General features: G+C 32.3%; 2 long non-coding RNA genes across 2 annotated transcripts in view; both read left to right on the forward strand.

The window, feature by feature from the left end:
- Positions 1 to 18,831, forward strand: part of LOC149771647 (uncharacterized) — a 331,773-nt gene that overhangs the window by 63,706 nt on the left and 249,236 nt on the right. The gene's annotated exons all lie outside the window — the stretch shown is intronic.
- Positions 6,534 to 11,843, forward strand: LOC149771649 (uncharacterized). The gene is made up of 5 exons (XR_016418202.1): positions 6,534 to 6,609; positions 7,221 to 7,306; positions 7,594 to 7,688; positions 9,544 to 9,651; positions 11,572 to 11,843. It is a non-coding gene; the product is annotated as an uncharacterized LOC149771649 (long non-coding RNA).

Raw genomic sequence — 18,831 nt, forward strand, 5'->3', positions numbered from 1 at the left:
CTTATAGGTGTTGTTTAATGTTGTAAAGCGCTTAGAGCTTCTGAAGATTAGGCGCTATACAAATTCCTCATTATTATCATTATTATTATTTGGCCTATATCGTTATGTGAGAAAACTGTCGCATCAGTTGATTCCCGTGGATCGGTGGTTCTTATTATTGAAGACTTTGAAAGTCTACGATGTGGTAGTATCAGCTAATATCACCTAACGAACCATACCTTTTAATAATTGGTAACGGACAGTCTCAAAGTTGCAATTGAAATGTTCCAGGAGATTATATGATCAAAATAAGCACATACTACATGCCCCACAGTTTCTAATAATAATCCTTGTTTACGAGTGTTTGTGATCATAATTCCACTATTAATCAATGATATATATGTATTGGCATCTATAGCTGATGTGTAAAGCAAATCATTGGCTGGATGCACTTGAAATATCCAAAACTGTTATTTAAGTCATGAGCTAGCTGGCTTGTTGTAATTTCTTTTAAAATAGTGCAATGTAAAATAAGCTCACTGTATACTGGTATCAAACATCCCAATCCCCACATTGCCTCCAATGTTTTCGTAGCTAGTGTACCTTATTCGTTATTTAGCATGCGATCGGATAAACATAGCTCTAGAAACATTATATTTTTTTAATCAATAGACACTTTAATACGTGCATATTGCTTCACATTTCCGAGTGTCACTTTCTCAGGGTTAATGCTATTCTTGTGCTTGCACCCTTGATATAATTTATTAATCTCCATTACTAGCACAGACCTATTTCGTTTACCTACACCTGAATGTTGCATAAGATTATAGAAAACATGTTATATCTTTTCAGGTCTGGCCTGGTATTTAGAACAAGGTGGAATAGTTGGATTGGCTAAAGCAGGTGGGGATAGAAAGGTCTCATTAAGAAATATCCAATAGATTGTCCTAAATATACCAGGTCTTCATTAAAGAGTTACGCAGCACTGGTAGGTAAGGTAGAGCTTGCCTGGGGATATATTTTCCTATTATACTGTCACCTGTTGTGATGACATTAAAACGCGATGTACACTTGCTAGGTACTGGTGTCAATACAATGAGTCCACAATTATTATATCTAGTTACATGCTGAGAACCTTACACAAGAAATCTGGAATATAGCTCATCTCATTGTTTGTTTAATGTTTAAAATTATAAACAATTAAACAGGCATATTGCAATTGCCGCGAGATTCACTGCTAGCCTATCGTGCTTCACTACCCCTGGACAAGAAGTGAAACGTTGTACAGACTCAAACCAACCACTTGTTTTAAATGCTATTTTTAGCCATATTTGCTGTCTACCATTTGTGAGTTTCAATGGTAAAATTTGTATTAAACTTTAATTATACGTTAAACTATAATTTTGTCACTTTATTTATTTAAATACTATTAAAATGCAAATTGTCTATATTGTTACGTTTTGAACATATTTTTGACAGAAATTGTCTTGTATGATAACAATATATATTTGAACTGCACTGAAAAATTCATGCATGTACGAAAGATAGAGCAAGTTTAAAAGTGTTGTCTCCAAAACAGTTCGACACACGACACAATTAGTTTGATTCGTCACAAATCGTGTTTGCTCTGAAAATCAAAACGACTTCATAAATAAGCTTGAAATTGGAATGGAATGCAAATATAAAAGTTTCATTACAATTTACCTTAAATAAATTTGCCTGATATTTCACAATCATATACTTTCCATTCACTACCAACTATAGTAGTAACATTCAGGTGTAGAGTCTCCTCTCTTATTTAGTAGGTGACGAATGACTTAGATGTAGACTTATTTGTTGTTCATATTGTGTTATATCCAAATTAAATAGATATGGGGAAATTACATTTGATCCCTTTTCTTTAGATATCGTTAGAAACTTTTCCCTCCCTAAACTGTATAGTCTATACTGTAGTCTTTACTTCCATCTTCTCAACAGTTAACACATAACTGTTTATTAACAATTACTGAAAGCCATACAAGTAGATGTGTTCCTCATATAATCATCCTATAATAACACATCAATAACTACCTGATCCATAACAAATATTGTAATGATCTGGAGGCAAAATATCAGCTAGAAATATGTGTTCATACCTTTTGAATAAAAGCCTTATTCTGACTTTATAGATAATTTCTCTGATACATTTTAAACAGTATCCCAAATTTCTAATTGCATTCGGCGCAGCAATACATACATTATGAGTATCAGGCCCACACATACGATACAATGTTGCATTTATTTTAAAAATTAAATGTTCAGATTTCTAAAATTGCAATTGGTAAGACAAATTAAAAATTGTAATGTTTCGTTTAATTATTTTATTCTAAGGTCATTATACTCAACCTATCACAACTTCATGTTTCTACCTTTAATGCTAAACGTGGGATTACAATTTAAATGTTTATGGCAAAGTGACTGACAGGCCGTATATGACAGTTATATGACCTGTATATTTCGTACGTTTGTTTGTCAGTATTGAACTTTCTGGTGTGTCAAATTCCTAATGAATATTAGGTTAATGTAAAATGGATTCAAAGGTAAACTGACGGTGATATTCTTTCTATTGGTTTACAGGCAGTTTTCGAAAAGCTGTACTGTACATAAAACGTTTAGTTGGTCACCGATTTCACTTGATAACCAGATGCAATGCCACATTGCTCAACGTGCACTCTTGCCATAATACATACAGAAAACTTCACTATCGTACTCGTACTTATTCTATGAAAGGAACAATTTCCATTAAATCAATACCAAAGTTGAATAAATCTAAAATCTAAAGTGACTTAATCTAAAAATAAGTAAATCTACCACGTGCATCAAACTTACAGCTAGAAAGGATCTAACATAGTCGTACTTGTTATCGCTACTATCTGTCTTGTAAACCATGCTGACACTTCCACCCGCGGAATACATGTTCAAATTGACAAGAGACATGGGGTTTTCACTAAAAGACTTCCAATGATGTATACATCTTCCTGAACAAAAACTGTGCCAACCATGTCAGCTCTTTTGAAAATATTGTTTTCGATGAAGACTGTTCTTATCTTGAATTCCTGAAATTTGTGTGGCTCAATCGACGAACTCCTGCTATCAAAATGACATAAATTATTCAGTGTTAAGACTTTCGAGGAATACCGCTATTATGAAATAATTTTAAATTTACTTTGTGATAAATCCAATGAAGTAATCAAACAATATGCCTAACACCTCACAAACAATTTTTAAGATTTTTATGAAATTTGGTATTTCACCTAGAAATGTCGAATTCATTTACTGTGATGACAAATTAAATATTGGAATAGCTTATACTTTTGGTAAATCCTTTATCGCAAAACAGATAATGGAAGGGCATGCTAAAAAGTAGACATTTTCCTGCAAAATATGTTTATAAATTTACAGACTTAAACCGCTGATAAAATGTTAGTGTTGCTAAGCTTAGGAATGTATTCCTGGTAAATTCACTGAAATAATACATTTATATTTACAAAACAATATTAGTGGTGAAGAAGACAATATAACATGACGTTATCTATTAAGAGCTACAGCGTACAACAGTGATTTCAAATAGGTCTCGTTACATTGTGAAACATTGGTTAAATATAGTCAAGAATGGAATTACATCAAGTTTGGACTAATCAAAAGGTTTGCATCACTGGCCTATTTCTGAAGATTTCTATTATAGATTAAATTATTGTACCGATAATTAGATTGATCGTCTCAAGAACAATAGTCGAGAGTTACTTTATGTAAATATTACTATATTTTACTCCAGTCTTGGAGTAACATTTTGTCATTGACAATGTGAACACTGAATTAAAATTTCATTAGACGTTTACACATAACCGCTACGGAGACCATGTGCTTCTAGGTTACTTGATGCAAGTTCAGAATTTTTTTCTTCTAATTCTCTCATTCCATATTCCCGTATTATATTCCTTATGCAAGAGAGAGAGAGAGAGAGAGAGAGAGAGGAATGTCCAAAACAGAGATTATTCCGTGTCGATGCAATTCTGCACATCTTTAATTCATTTAGTAAGGGAATATTGTTTTTATCACTATTTTTGTTACAACGCTAATGATTAATCAGTGAAAATGATATCACTTAGAGAATATATAAAAGATAGCCTAATGTTGAAATATAGCCTAATGTTGAAACAATATTATATATTCGCATTAATGCGTCAAGGGCGTATATAAATTTGACATATCAATAAATGTGTATATCAAATTGTTTTATTCAAAATTGTTATTATATTTTATATTTTTGATTTAAACTAAAATTATTTCTATATTTCTATCGTACACTTTCATAATTCAAAACCTTTTCGACAGTGAGTGAATGAACTTTTCCTATATCTACTCGCATTCCCTCTAAAGGTGGAGTCACAAGTTCATTATAAACATGTTTACGACACAATTAGGAACATTCCCCGGGGGAATGGGGTTAGAAGGTTATAGTCGATATGCACATAAAAGCCCTACCTAAATTCAATTGTACATTCGTATATATAGACCAAAACAGTTGCGAAACGTTCAGTTGTTCGAGTTCTGGTTTGGGAAAAGCTTCAGAGATCACGTCTACAGTACACATTGAGACAGGTTATAATACCTCTTTCTTCATCCTCTCTCTATGTTAATCTTTCAATATAATGATCCTTACACACACACACACACACACGCGCGCACACACACACACACACACACACACACACATATATATATATATATATATATATATATATATATATATATATATATATATATATATATATATATATATATATATATATCTTGATTTTATATATGTGACGAGTGTCGGGAATGCACGCAAATTATTACCTGATACAAATGTCCATAAGACGTTTATTTAAACTCTCAAGGCTCAGAAACCGTTTCTGTACAAATACTTTCATGGGATATTGATAGCCTTGATGGTCTCATCGAATAATATCATAGTTCAGGTTCTTGTAGAAACCGGATGCTTGAGAATTCTTATCTAATTTTAATGGATGATGACATCTTGCAGTAACTGAAAGTTTGTCTTGGAAAGAACGATGTCATTTTGTAACGAAACAATTGATCTTGTCTTGGGAATTAAGATATATGTGTTAAAGGCGCTCAAAAGGCTTATGATGAGGATATAGAAGGAGATGTTTGCAAAGGCCTTTTTTCGATGCTAGGTTTAGTGATGTTTTTTCTTCTTCATTTGGTCTCATTCAGAAGAAGAACTTAATAGGTTGCTTAGCTTCGTTAATTACGTTTCATTGATTAAAATTAAAATTAAGGTTAGTAAAGAAATTGTAGACTCCTCATTTGTAGGAAAGAGAATGGAAAATAACTTAGAGAGTTGTTTCTTTGGTAACCGCGTATACTTATTGATCTTTTATTTATGCAGGTTACTTTTTCTGTTTTATGCCGAACCACTTTTCTTTGGCTTATGTCGCTAAAAGATCCATGTTGACTTTTCTTCTTTGATTTTGTGCAAATATTTCTAACTACTTTATCTTTCCTTTTATGGTTAATGGAGATACCATAACTAAGATGTCCTTCTCCACAGTCCTTGTACGTTTCCACCTCTTCTTCATTATCCGACCAACTGACTTTGTCTTCGAAAGCGTGTAAACTTTTTTATGTTTGTATTGAGATTTTTTGGTACTTGTGTATTCTCATCGTAATATCTGTCCATTCTGCTACGTGGATTAGAAGTAGCTGATCTGTTTAAGAGTTTATCATTTCACTAGTTGTTTTACTTATTTACTTTATTCGATAATTGTGAGTTTATTAGTCAGTCATTGAATATTCATGATGTTATTGAATAGTAAACACTAGAGAATTGTGCATGACGTCCAAACTCTGCATGATAAACAAGTATACTGAAGAAGGAATCGCAAAATACTATTATGTATAATTCCCATTTACTAAGCATTTAATATTCATTCATTCACTCAAGTGAAAACATATTCGTATTTTATTCAGAAGCTTAACCACCCGGAATATATTAAGGTCTTTCTGTTATGCTCTTCCAGAACTGCGGTTGTTGACTAAGGTTATCTCTTGTTCGCTGTAAAGACGTAGTCAACGTACTTTAAACAAAATATGACTCACCAAATAGACAGAGAAATATAAAAAACTCGATTGTATTTTCAGTACATCATCCGTCATGCACTTTTGTGATTGGGTAGTTTACTCGTAATATGATTACCACAGGTAAACATATTTTGACGTGAAGGCAGCGTCTTAATGTGGCAAATTAACGAAGAATATCTAAAATAAAATATTACAAACGCATGGTTTATCTAGTTCTATGACCGTTTTATTTTCAGTACAGTGTTTGAAAATCTAAAATATTACACATAAACAATTTATTAAAATAATATGAATCACTACTTGGAGTATTTTCGTGTTGAAGCTGCTTGGTGATGTGACAGATATAATGTGGCTATCTAAACTAGAAATTTACAAAATCAAAATTTATACATTTATATCAGTGTCGCATTCTCTGTTCTAGGAAATGAAGTCGTTTGGTTTAGCTGCAGTCTTCGTAGTTGCCCTCGTCATATCGAATGTACTGTCTGATTGTCCGGAAGGGTAATGGCATATACTTTATATGTAGTATCGTAATCACTCCATCTCAGTGTGTACCTGAGTACATAAATAACTCAGATATTATATGACTGCAATCATATATCACATTTGCTATAGACGTGCCCAACGTTCCCTACCATAGGTTATATCTCGGTACAAAATGTATTCAGAATGTTATTACGGTTCCTTTTATGAACATAGATTGAAGATATAAAGTATTTGGTCACTTGGCAAAAGCAGAATACATGTATGAAACGACAGGTAATTTCTTTAAAAACACCTTTAGTAATCTGAAACTAAAGCATCAAATAAGTTACAAAATAATTGTCAAAGAGTACTTGTTCCGTCGATAATTTAAATTTATGGATTCTCTGGAGGAACGGAAACAATGCAAAGTTGGCTATTTCGACTGATTTCCATACTTAAAGTTGTTTTTTTGCATTTTCAGCAGAGAAATTAAAGACGTTGTGATGAGTTTCTGAATATATATCCGAGATATACAGATATATATACATTAGTATTCTTACGTTAATAGTAAATCGGTAGCTTAAATCCGTGATGACCATATATCATTTACATAATTCAAAGTCTAATATACCTTTTACCCTTTTCAGAGGTTGCGAATGTAGTGAATTTTGTGTTGACAGCAGCAACAAATGGTGCAACAATGACACTGACGCAGACTGCTCGTGCAAGAAAGGTTGTTTTGATAGTTACATCTTTCTATTGTTCCCTTCCGTTTTTTCCAGAAGATTATTATAGTTCTGGTCATTTAAAACATTCTACTACTAAAGCTTCTCCTCTGATGTATCAGTTAATATTTTTCTATTTTACTACTCCTGCTGCTACTGAGACTGATGTTAATACTAATATTTCCACTTCTGTTCTTGATTATTAGTTACATCACTGTAACAATCACTAACAATACCAGCAAAGTCATCATAGTAAACATCATTATCCTATTAATCTTCGTTACCAATTTTACAGGCTGCATGATATATGACAGCCTTCTGGAGCCCGACGAGACTAAGGATATCTACTGCAATACAATCAGTTGCTCAAGAGAGGGTGTCTCGTCAAGTGTAAGTAAAACCTATGTTTAGTTATTCTTGGCATGCAGAATTGTAAAATGAGCACACTCTATGACTCATCTACAATCACATTATATAAGTGTGTTTTAACTGTGTTGTGGAAATATTAGTGAACAAAAACAGTTGATCTTAAGTTGTGCACTTTAAGTGTCAATGGCTGTAGAATTGGTTTAAGCTCTGTAGTGTGTCAAATGATGAATAGAAACTGGATTTGCTGTTAAGCAGTACCGTGTCTTGTCAGCGAAAGAATGCAGAAAGAGATTGGTTTTAAGCTTGACAAAGTAGGTGTGGACCGACCAATTGATTGTGGGATTGGTCTAATGCTATACAGTGTAAGTGCAGATTGACTTATGGATTACGGGATTGGTCTTAAGCTATGCAGTGTAGGTGTATGTAGATCAGTTAATTATGGGAATGGTCTTTTGAAATGTATGTCAACACATCAATCTACATGCTATATTGACATATTATATACACAACATTTACATTACTTGGTCATTATAGCGTATCATTGGAAACATTAAATATTCAATTTGTTCCCTGGCAACGGATTAGTTCGGGAAAGTGATTCCAATTATCCTTATTTAAACATTGAATTTGTGACTTCGTGTTGGGTCTACCAACCTATATACTTTCCTATGGTGTTTGTTTTGGATCTGCTTTAGGGTCAGTATTTATTATGTTATACATATTTGATTTAATTTTTATCTGATTTAGCTGTAAGTTTTAAGATATTTTTATTTTTTTTATTTCATTATGTTGCAATAACTTGACTTGGAACTCGATACTTTTTCAACTAAATAGTTTGATATTGACTGTTCATGTGTGTAAATATATAAAGCTGACCTAGTTTCCGACCTTATTTCAAAATTAGTAACAGTCATGTCAACAAGTATTTCTTTTAATTTAATTTTATTGTAAGAATATTAATACCGAGATCGAGGCTGTGTTGGCTAAATGACCCTCGACGTGTAAATAGTTTTAGAGAAGTAAACAACTTTTTCGCGGAGTAAAATGATTGGTTGTTATCAATGTGATACTGGGGCTAAGTGACTTTTTTGGTATGTAAATATGATCACGTTATGTCGTTTCCTTCTGTTGTAGCCAGTTTTCGAATTATATGTTAATTTTTCTTTAGATTATTTGTATTGTAAAAGATTAATTCGTTTCCCTGGAAATATTTGTGTGCTCATACAGAATTCTTAAACAGGGACATTTCCTAAAAATTGTATTCGGATTTCCAACACCGGAGTGTTACTTTTTGAATTTCTACAAGGACCTGCAGACCACAACATAATACAGGATGCAGCATACGTTAACGCCTTCCATCTTGGATTCTTCGTCGGGATGCGAACTTGATTTCATTATAACACTTCAATATTAGGATTTCTTAAATTTTACTTGTGGGTTATTTTCGGATCATTTTTTGATTTGATTCTTAAACCGTAAATTCTTATTTTTCTTTTTAACAGTATTTTTCCTGCCTAAACATGTGACATAAGAGTTAGGACAACTTCTACTTTTCATGTATTCATTACATTAGAGATTCATGTAGAATAAATGTGAATGTGGACAAGTATTACAATCACTATCTCATTTAAGAATAACATCTTCTCCTTTAAGCAGAAATGTTGTAAAAGGTTGGACCGCACCTTTCTGTGTGAGTTTCAAACTATTAGTATCGTGGAATGGCTAGTGTCATAGTGCTTACAGTGGCTTTCTGGCTTAGGTTAAACAAAAGAATCGCGCTATACCTGTCCGTCGTTGTTGTATGTGTTTTGTGGACCTCTTTGCGTCAATCTTTCTTACTGAAACACGGAATGAAAGATGGTATATTTAATTTTAGAGTACCTCGAATTATTGGTGCAAGCCTGAAGGTCTTCAAGCTGATGTCAACTACCCATCAGATTGGTATAATGAGCCAAACTGCAAAGACTACTCCTCGACTTAACAGGTAATGTGGCAGAAAGGTAGATCTTTTAAGTGTTTTGACCGGGCTAATCGCCGTGTCAGAGATATGTATGATACACTGAGATGAAAGTTCAATTCGAACAAATTTTCAAAGACAATATATTTAAATTACGAAGCAATTTAAACAAAACCTAGTATGTTAATACATGTGAAATCTCATTTTGTTCGATCGACAATTTCGTGATCAACTGGCATTATTTGAGTATGTTTTGAAACACATGTAGCATTTTAATAGACTACACAATCCATTGTCAGACTTTATAAGCGCTTGTTTCCAATCAAATGATAAAATGTGATTTGCGTTTGACAATATCGTTTGAGTAAATTTAATCTTTACACGTACCGCAAACACAAGCAAGAAAAGCATCGAGATCTGATGTTTGTTCAAGATTGCCTGATGGTTTGGCTGAATATGTCATGTATATACTATGGTCTACACAGCCACTTTGAATAAACAGATTGGAATATTATGTAAATCATCAGATGCAGGATACAGACGAAATAGTAAATCTTTACACACACACACACACACATATGAATAACCCTAACTCTAACCCTTTACACATTCAGACACAGACAGACACACACACACACACACACACACACACACACATATGGTACTAGGACAAAATGGTAGCGGACAAAATGATACGGACAAATTCAAAATGGTATCGGACAAATTGGTATAGATTAAATGGTACAAACAAAATGGTACGACTTAAATTTTATAAATACGAAAAACACAAACAAGGTTTTACTAAATGACATTAATAGGCTGCTATTGTGAACAGACCATAGATGATTCATAATAAATACCTAAACAAACAAAAAATTTTAATTTTAAAATAAAAAAGCAATATCAGGATATATATATATATATATATATATATATATATATATATATATATATATATATATATATATATATATATATATATATATATATATATATATATGTGTGTGTGTGTGTGTGTGTATATTTTATTTCGGATTACACTGGGCAGTGCATCATTACCTTAATGTTGCACTTGCTACATTTTTATTTGATTACCTATATACATAAAACTCACTTATTTTAACTTTTACTTTCTTTTATAACTTACCTGTTGGAGATAAGCGTGTGTACCAGCGGATAAAGAATTTTCGAATAGAATCTTTTAGAGTGTGCATTTTGTATTTAATTACTTGCATACGTATTTTTATTTAATAATTTAATCTAATTTGATGGTGTCCAATATATGTAAATTATCTACCTATGGACCATTGGTTTCAAAATTAAATGTGTTTATAAATATAAAAAAGGTCATTGAAACTACCACAGTCAGCAGCTGATTAAAATAATCAACCACAAATCAGTTAATCTGATCTGATTTCAAGATATTAAAATTGAGTTCATTTGTTGCACTAACATTTTAAGCTGACAATGGAATAAAGAACATGCTAACGAATGTAATGATTGTGATGTTATTGTTCATAGCATATAAAGTATAATTAACAAGGTGTAGTATTTCAAAAATGTATATACAAATGTAGCTAATGTTTATATTAATTTTTGATTTGTATGAGTCTTTAGGTGATCCATTAAAGGATTTGGTCTCTTTTCGATGTCTGTACGTCCCCCTGTTTAGACCAAAACAGAAACATGTATTGCTCAAGTACATTAAACTTGTATTAAATACTATTCGTCGAGTGTTTTTCATTTTATAATAGTCTTGTACATATTTCATACTTCTTAATATAAACGCAGCACTATTTTGAATATGTCGTTGATAGTGAATTTTATGCCTCGATTTGTGTATTTGCCAACCAGCTTGATATTAATGGTATCAAACAGAAAGATATGTTCCCGTTTATCACTGTACGAAGCTGCAATATGAGACATATTTTTGTATTCACATTTCAGTTGAATGTCTGATCTGAAGAGTAAGATCTGAGACTGTCAACCAATTTACAACAATTAAACAGATGTGGACAATTTAACAATCTCCCCAAGGGCAAGAGATGTGTTAGTTAGACCATATGTATGTGTGCCACCAGCTTTTAACGGCGAAACGTCTTTTTGCGGGTACTACAAAATGTGCTGAATATAGAAGATCAACTTCTGCATCCTTGTTTTGACATCAATGTTATATTTTATAGTTTTGCCGAATTAGGACATATTTTGAACAATATCTTTCATTATTATAAATTTGATATTATCAAATTAAAGATCTTCTCTCAGGCCCTGTGTTTGTTCGTTTAATAAAACGTAGATTAGTCGTCCTTTCAAATATTTTCTAACAGGATTTACTGACCTTTGGAACTCTTTTTATGAAAGATGAATACCGTTCTTATACAGAGACATATTGCTCTCAAAATGTATATTGTAATGTAAAGACATTTGTTTTCATATTTAATGGCTGTCAAAATAAAAAAGGAATTGCTTGCTTGTCCTTTTTAAAGGGATTTTAAAATTTATACACACAATATCAAGTTTAATAAAAAGAAGCACAAGAAGCTGTAAAGTGAATCATGTTTTGCTAGTAAACGTACTAGTAACAATACTACATGGTTATTTCCCAAACATATGTGTTAACAATACCCTATTTCCCACCACTGATTTTGTGATCTCTAAAACCTGATGTAGTAACAATAATACAAAGCTCTCCACCAAACCGAAATAGTAACAATACCCTAATTCTATGCACTGATTTGTTTTCTTTAATACCTGGTGTAGTAACAATGCTACATAGCTCTCCACCAAATTCATCTAGTAACAATACCCTATTTCTAGGAACTGATTTGTTTTCTTCAAATTCTGATGTAGTAACAATACTACTTAGCTATCCCACAAACACATGTAGTAACAATGCCATATTTCCAGTCACTAATTTTATGATCTCCAAAGCCAGATGTAGTAGCAATACTACATAGCTCTTCCCCCAAACCCATGTAGTAACAATACCCTATTTCTAGGCACTGGTTTTGTGATTTCTAAACCTGATGTAGTAACAATACTACATTGCTCTCCTATGCCATAATATTACTTGCTAATGTAGCATCTCTACATTGTTAAACTTGAAATCCCTTTTTGATAATGCTTTTCCAAGGTAACTGCATTGTTCTGAAGCTGTCATCATCAAGCCTGTTTTAATATTATGGCCAGTAATACATTCTTGTTGGAATAGCGGAAGGTGCTACAATATATCCAGTATATTGAAGTATACCACATTTTAATCATCATAAAAAAATATAAATAATTTCAACAGTAACGTAAGGCACAATTTCATTCTCATGTAATATAATTAAAACGACGGTAGCATCTCATTCAGTTATTTGTTGTAGTTCTTCCATATAAGGCAGATATTGAGGTAATTATTTCATTAGGATACTGTTTGAGTTTCATATAAATTCTGTTCTACTCTTCCATCGATCTCTTTTCAACATATGGCCTACATATAGAGACATTGTCTCCACTAATACAGTGTTTTCCTCATTAGTTTTCTGAAAAGATGAAATACTTGATTTGAAAACATTGCAGACACTAGCATGGACATTTTGTTAATACTATTTTGATCCACCATGCACACCTCATACAAGTATTCTAACCATATACTCTCAATATCTGAATCAATGATCTTCAATAATTTGAAACACCCGATTTTATCTTTAGAGTGATTACTATAGATAATATAATTGGAATGCTATATATAACTGTCAGGTAGAAAATTGCAATAAATAGACAAGTTTTATCGAGTTTCCATTCTCAGATATCTATAAAGAAAAAAATATTATCCTATAAAATCTGAATGCTGCAGGTGATAAGTATTCTAAGAAACTATTACCCAAACTATACTTACATCTGCCTCTCATTATGAACATACATTAATCTCTTCAAGCTCATTCTTTTGCCTTGATCTCTTGTCTTCTATAACTCCCATTCAGTGTGAACAAAAGTACTACATTTGGAGAATGAATTGATCTGAAATCAGAGATTAGGTGTGAAATACATATAAACTTGAATTAGGTCATACTTATCCACCTCCATAAATATAGTCTGATCCAGTGCCCAACATTGCATCTATTTGTTTTTTCAAATCCAGTCAGGGTATGCATGCATGGTTATGGTTTAGAGATATTGATACTGGACATAAGGGAGAGTCCCCTGCTCCAAGTGTATGATGTAAGGCCCATGTACAGATACAAGGATCGGGGATCTCATGAGATTTCTACTAAGGCACTTACAGTTTTAAACAAATATAAAATTATGGTGATCGCTTAACTCTTAAGAAGCAAGGTATTATCTGTGTTAGACTTCTTAATTAGAAGTGACCCACTTTGAAAATGACATCCAGAATATCAAAATGCAAAGAATTGACAAAGGAAACAAAATGAATGAAACTAAAATTCAACAGCATGAACGTTTACTGAAAAGTGAGCTTCTCACATCATTAACAACTGATGATCAGCATAATAAGTACAACCAAAATTCCATTTTGTCAGCTAAAAAAAATGATATATATCATGATAATGATAGTTACAGTTGTTATGATGATAATTACAAGAAGCAATTAAATATAATGAAGTTATTATTATTATTACTATTATTATTATTATTATTATTATTATTATTACTGTTATTTTTTCCTAATATAAAGACGGTACATTTTAAGAAAAAATGGACATTAATTTGTCATAAACTTAAAACATCTTTTTTTGAATTTTTGAAAGAAGACGAGAAAGTTTCACCATACTCAGAGTGGTGTATTGGACACAAAACATAATGAATACTGTATTTATGAGATACATCATTATCATTAATCGCAAATACAATTAGTATTTATATTTTGTAACTGCAAGGATAACAAATTGTGATAATTTCATATCTCACATATGTTTACTAAAACCTAACTTGGATGTATGTAGAGACTCAGAGTGTACTAACATAAATTTCTAATGCCACTGTGTCACAGAAATTGGTTATTAATGTTCGGCAAGTTTATTGATCTGGTGAAGTTAAGTAATTATTTTTCACACCTGCATGGTATTTGGGTGCAAACATTAAAGGATTGTGTTTGTAAATACATCATTACTTTATATATGAACTAATATTCAAAAGTTTAAAACCTTGATATAAATGTTTTAAATGTCTCTAAAATATGACCTTTAAAACTGTGTATGGTTATAGGGTCCTCTCAACAGCACACATACTTAATAGTCTAACTAACACATGAGCATACACAAGGGCATAGTTGAAGAATGGGAAGACCCAAGAGTGTAGTTATGAAACCTAATTTGTAATATTTAGTAGCAAGAATATTTTCAAGATGGCATTGATTGATTTCATATTCAAATATTTGATTTACCCTGTTTACCTTCAGTATCAGTTAGACCAGAAGTTGAAAGAATGCGTCAAGTTCCTGACAATTTGGTAATAATTATAAACATTAGACTGCATGCGATTTCAAAACAACGACTTGCTATTAAGGCCAATATCCTTCAGATTTCAAATGGACATTAAGGTCCATACTCTTATCATAAACATTATATGTGAGAGTTACAGTCATTGCAATGATGCTTTATCACATATTTTACATCTTAACCTTGGCAATTATACATGAGTCAAGTTATTTAAATCATGGTCTAATAAACTTTCCTAACCTATTTGATCCTCAGGTGATGGAAATCTTTATTCCATATGTCCGAAAATGTTGACTGACAAACTGCATGATGCGTCATTTCTGTTTTTCATGTATATACTGCTTGTGGATTGTTAATTTTCTAGATTTGTAAGGCAGCATCGTATCTGGCATTCTGTCTGCATGATCTCTTCCTTGTTCTTGACTAATACCTTTTCTGTACCCAGCTGAAATTGTGATAGATTTCCTATCATTTCGATGCCTGCAGTGTGACAGTTTATAGTGATGTCTAGCACTGGTGCATCATGCCGCAGACATGTAGCATGATGTTCCACCCAGTCACATTATCCTGACACCAGGCCGACCAGTTCTAATACTAACCTCTTAAAGCTGAGGCAGCTGTTAGTACCATTTGTGTAAATCTTTGGTATGATTTGGCTGGGGTTCGAAACCACGACCTCCTGCTTCCGAGACGGACGCTCTAACCACTAGATCACCAGAGTGGTAAGATTTCCTAATGTATTTATAATAGAATGTTTTGTCAATCTTATACAAACATCTGGAGCAAAATCCACAAATACGCTTTCCATCATCAGTAAAATAAGACACGTTTCCATTTATGTCCCTTCCCTTCAACAACGTTGTCAAAAGACCACTCAACTCTGCTTTCAAAACACTTGGTCCATTATCAGTAAGTTGCTTGTTTGATATCAGCGTCTGTTATCCCTTTTAGACAGTAATTCACACATTGTGTTGCTCTCTATAAGCATGTTGTTACATATTGCATAGCTTTTCCCATCAGCTTGGAGTTACAGTAAGTTATTAATTGTTTGCTGTTATTTGATTTGCATGTTTCATCAAAGTTGTAATTGTATATGCTTAAATCATAGATGTATATGCTTTAGGTTTTAGATTTTAAGTGTGTTACAAAATATATAAGTTTAAATTTGATTTTTTATTCTTTTCTTTAACTTCAGATTTTGGTACAAGAATATAAACATCAATAAAACACACTTTATAGCTATAATGATTTATCAATGAACATTTTCTCTTCAAAATGCAAGAAAATTAGATTTTTTTCGGCTTTCGTAAATGACACTAAAATCCCGAGCATCACCACATGCCCTATCTTCCACCAGCAAATCATGGGATAACTAATTAACAAACATATTTCTTGCCAAAATGCAGTTCTGGACAAAGCGCATAGATTTGATGATGGCACATGAAAACCAAGGAAAACTAACATCATGAACATCTTTATATAATGAAGTGAACATTCAAGTGGTTAAGTGTATCATCTGCATTCTATTGTGTCCCTCTCCCAGTTTTGAGGCTTAAAACGCATGCTAGAACTGAAAACTACATCAATTGATTAACAGTTACTTCTGTATTGCTGTGATGAGTTAATATTTGACCAATAAGAACTGTAAAAATGCTACACATACCTATATCTACAAAACTTATTGTTCCACACCACCTGGTTAAATAATAAATGATAACAAATTTGAATCAGAAGTAGGATATTGAAGAATCCTATAAAAAATGTAATTGCTAAGTGCCACATCTGAAAAAAGAAATGGTAGATATTACAATTAATTACAAGCAGAAAAGATAGAATCCTCAAATACACTGCATTTATTTTACGGTTCATAAATATTTTGTGATATAACATTTAAGATGCTACATGTCTTGATCCATTAAGCTAATGATGGATTTTCCATCTGCTTATCCTTGAAGCAACTGCTTGACTCTGCTGGTTTTGTAGAAGTTATTGATGAGAAAACTGCACAAGCATCATATTTCTTGTTCCTCTGCAACTGATGTACCTGAAGCATCATGTCTTTATGACAGATCTTCTTGCAAAGAACTTCTCAATTTGTCAATAAGTGATGTACCCACAACTTCAATACTTTTGGATATATCATCATCTTGCCACACATAATTGTCCATTAATGAAGTTCCTAAGGCTTTATTACTTTCAGTTCCATAATTGTTTTCCATGGGATTGCCTAGTTCATCAGAGGCAAAGTCTGTTTAACTACTCGTTTTATATGGCTATGCTTTCATTGATTTATTTCAGGCAGCTTATCATACTAACCAATTGAATTAGCAATATGTTTACTTTTACTGCTAGATATTAGCAGTTATAATACAAAGCATTGGGCATTACATGAGACATTGTTTGGCATAACTAATGTTAGTGATTGGATTTTCTCCAGAACTAGCATTTCTCATAGTTTTACAACTAGAGAGCCATTGGGATCCAATTCATTACCCAACAGGTAATATATTTTTATTTATGTATGTGTGGCACATCTGCACTATCACGGCCACCACACTGAACCAGGTTAATTAGGTAGTAATATTCATTAAGTTTAATTTGCTAATAATTGTGATTGATGAGATAAGCCACTCTTCAGATTTGAGCAAATTCATGTGGATGCTCTTAGGACTGATTGGGCTTATTTTAAAATTTTATTTGAAACAACTTCCAAGCTCAATATCAAGCCCTACTAGTCAGGGTTGGTTCATAATGTTAAAGCTATTATTCAAATAGGTAGACCATCCCCAATCATATCATAAACTTCAAAGCATAGAGACTTGAAATGTTAGGAGAATATGTGGAATATTAATAATAAACAACACATCCATGTATTCATGATCACATAATCCCTACACTTTCATCAAAATATTCAAGGGAACTATTATATTTATGGGTTTTGTGGAAAACAGTAACAGTTCCAAGTCTGGACATAGTTATATTTATTCAATCAGAACATACTCTTGTTTTTACTTCTTAATGAATCTCTCTCTCTCTCTCTCTGTCTCTCTCTGTCTCTCTCTCTCTCTCTCTTTCTCTCATAATTAAGAATATATTTCAACTATAGTGGTTTTCCGCACACTCCTGCTGCGGAACTAATCATGTTTTGATGTTCACCGACCCACCACCCCACCCAAATCATTGCTAACCTAGTCTGCCCTGTTGTTAGGAAAATTACCCTGTAAGACCTCCATGAATTTTCCTCACTTTTATTAATAAAAATAGTAATATTTTGTGCTCGCTCCATTAAATGGAATTAATTATTCTAACTGTATTCATATGCTTTAGTGACAAAATAGAATGTATTAAGGTATTACCTATATAAACCATTAACACAATGGTTATGTGCTAATGGATAAAGAATTAAAATAATCTAAATAATTGATAATTGTTGTTGAAAAACTACTAAATGCACATATATAAACGCTATAATACATATACTACTACTACTACTACTACTAAGTTTAATTATAATCTCATTTCAAACTTACTTTGCCAGACATTTAAGGAAAGCAAGGCAACACATTTATTTATAAATATATAATGTTAAAATAATTTTAAAATAACTTTTTATCTTATTCAAAATTTCTTGCTCAGATATTTTTCTCCTAAAAAATATTATGTTGAAAAGGTAAATGTGTAAATAACATCGACCAAAAATTCTCATGAAGCCTGTAACAGTCTCTGGGCTGAAATTTTGATTTCATATCAATCTCATTACTTC

The sequence above is a fragment of the Sinohyriopsis cumingii genome, unplaced genomic scaffold (genome assembly GCF_028554795.1).
Source record: "Sinohyriopsis cumingii isolate HCF-2022 unplaced genomic scaffold, ASM2855479v2 utg001747l, whole genome shotgun sequence".
Taxonomy (NCBI): Eukaryota; Metazoa; Mollusca; class Bivalvia; order Unionida; family Unionidae; genus Sinohyriopsis; species Sinohyriopsis cumingii.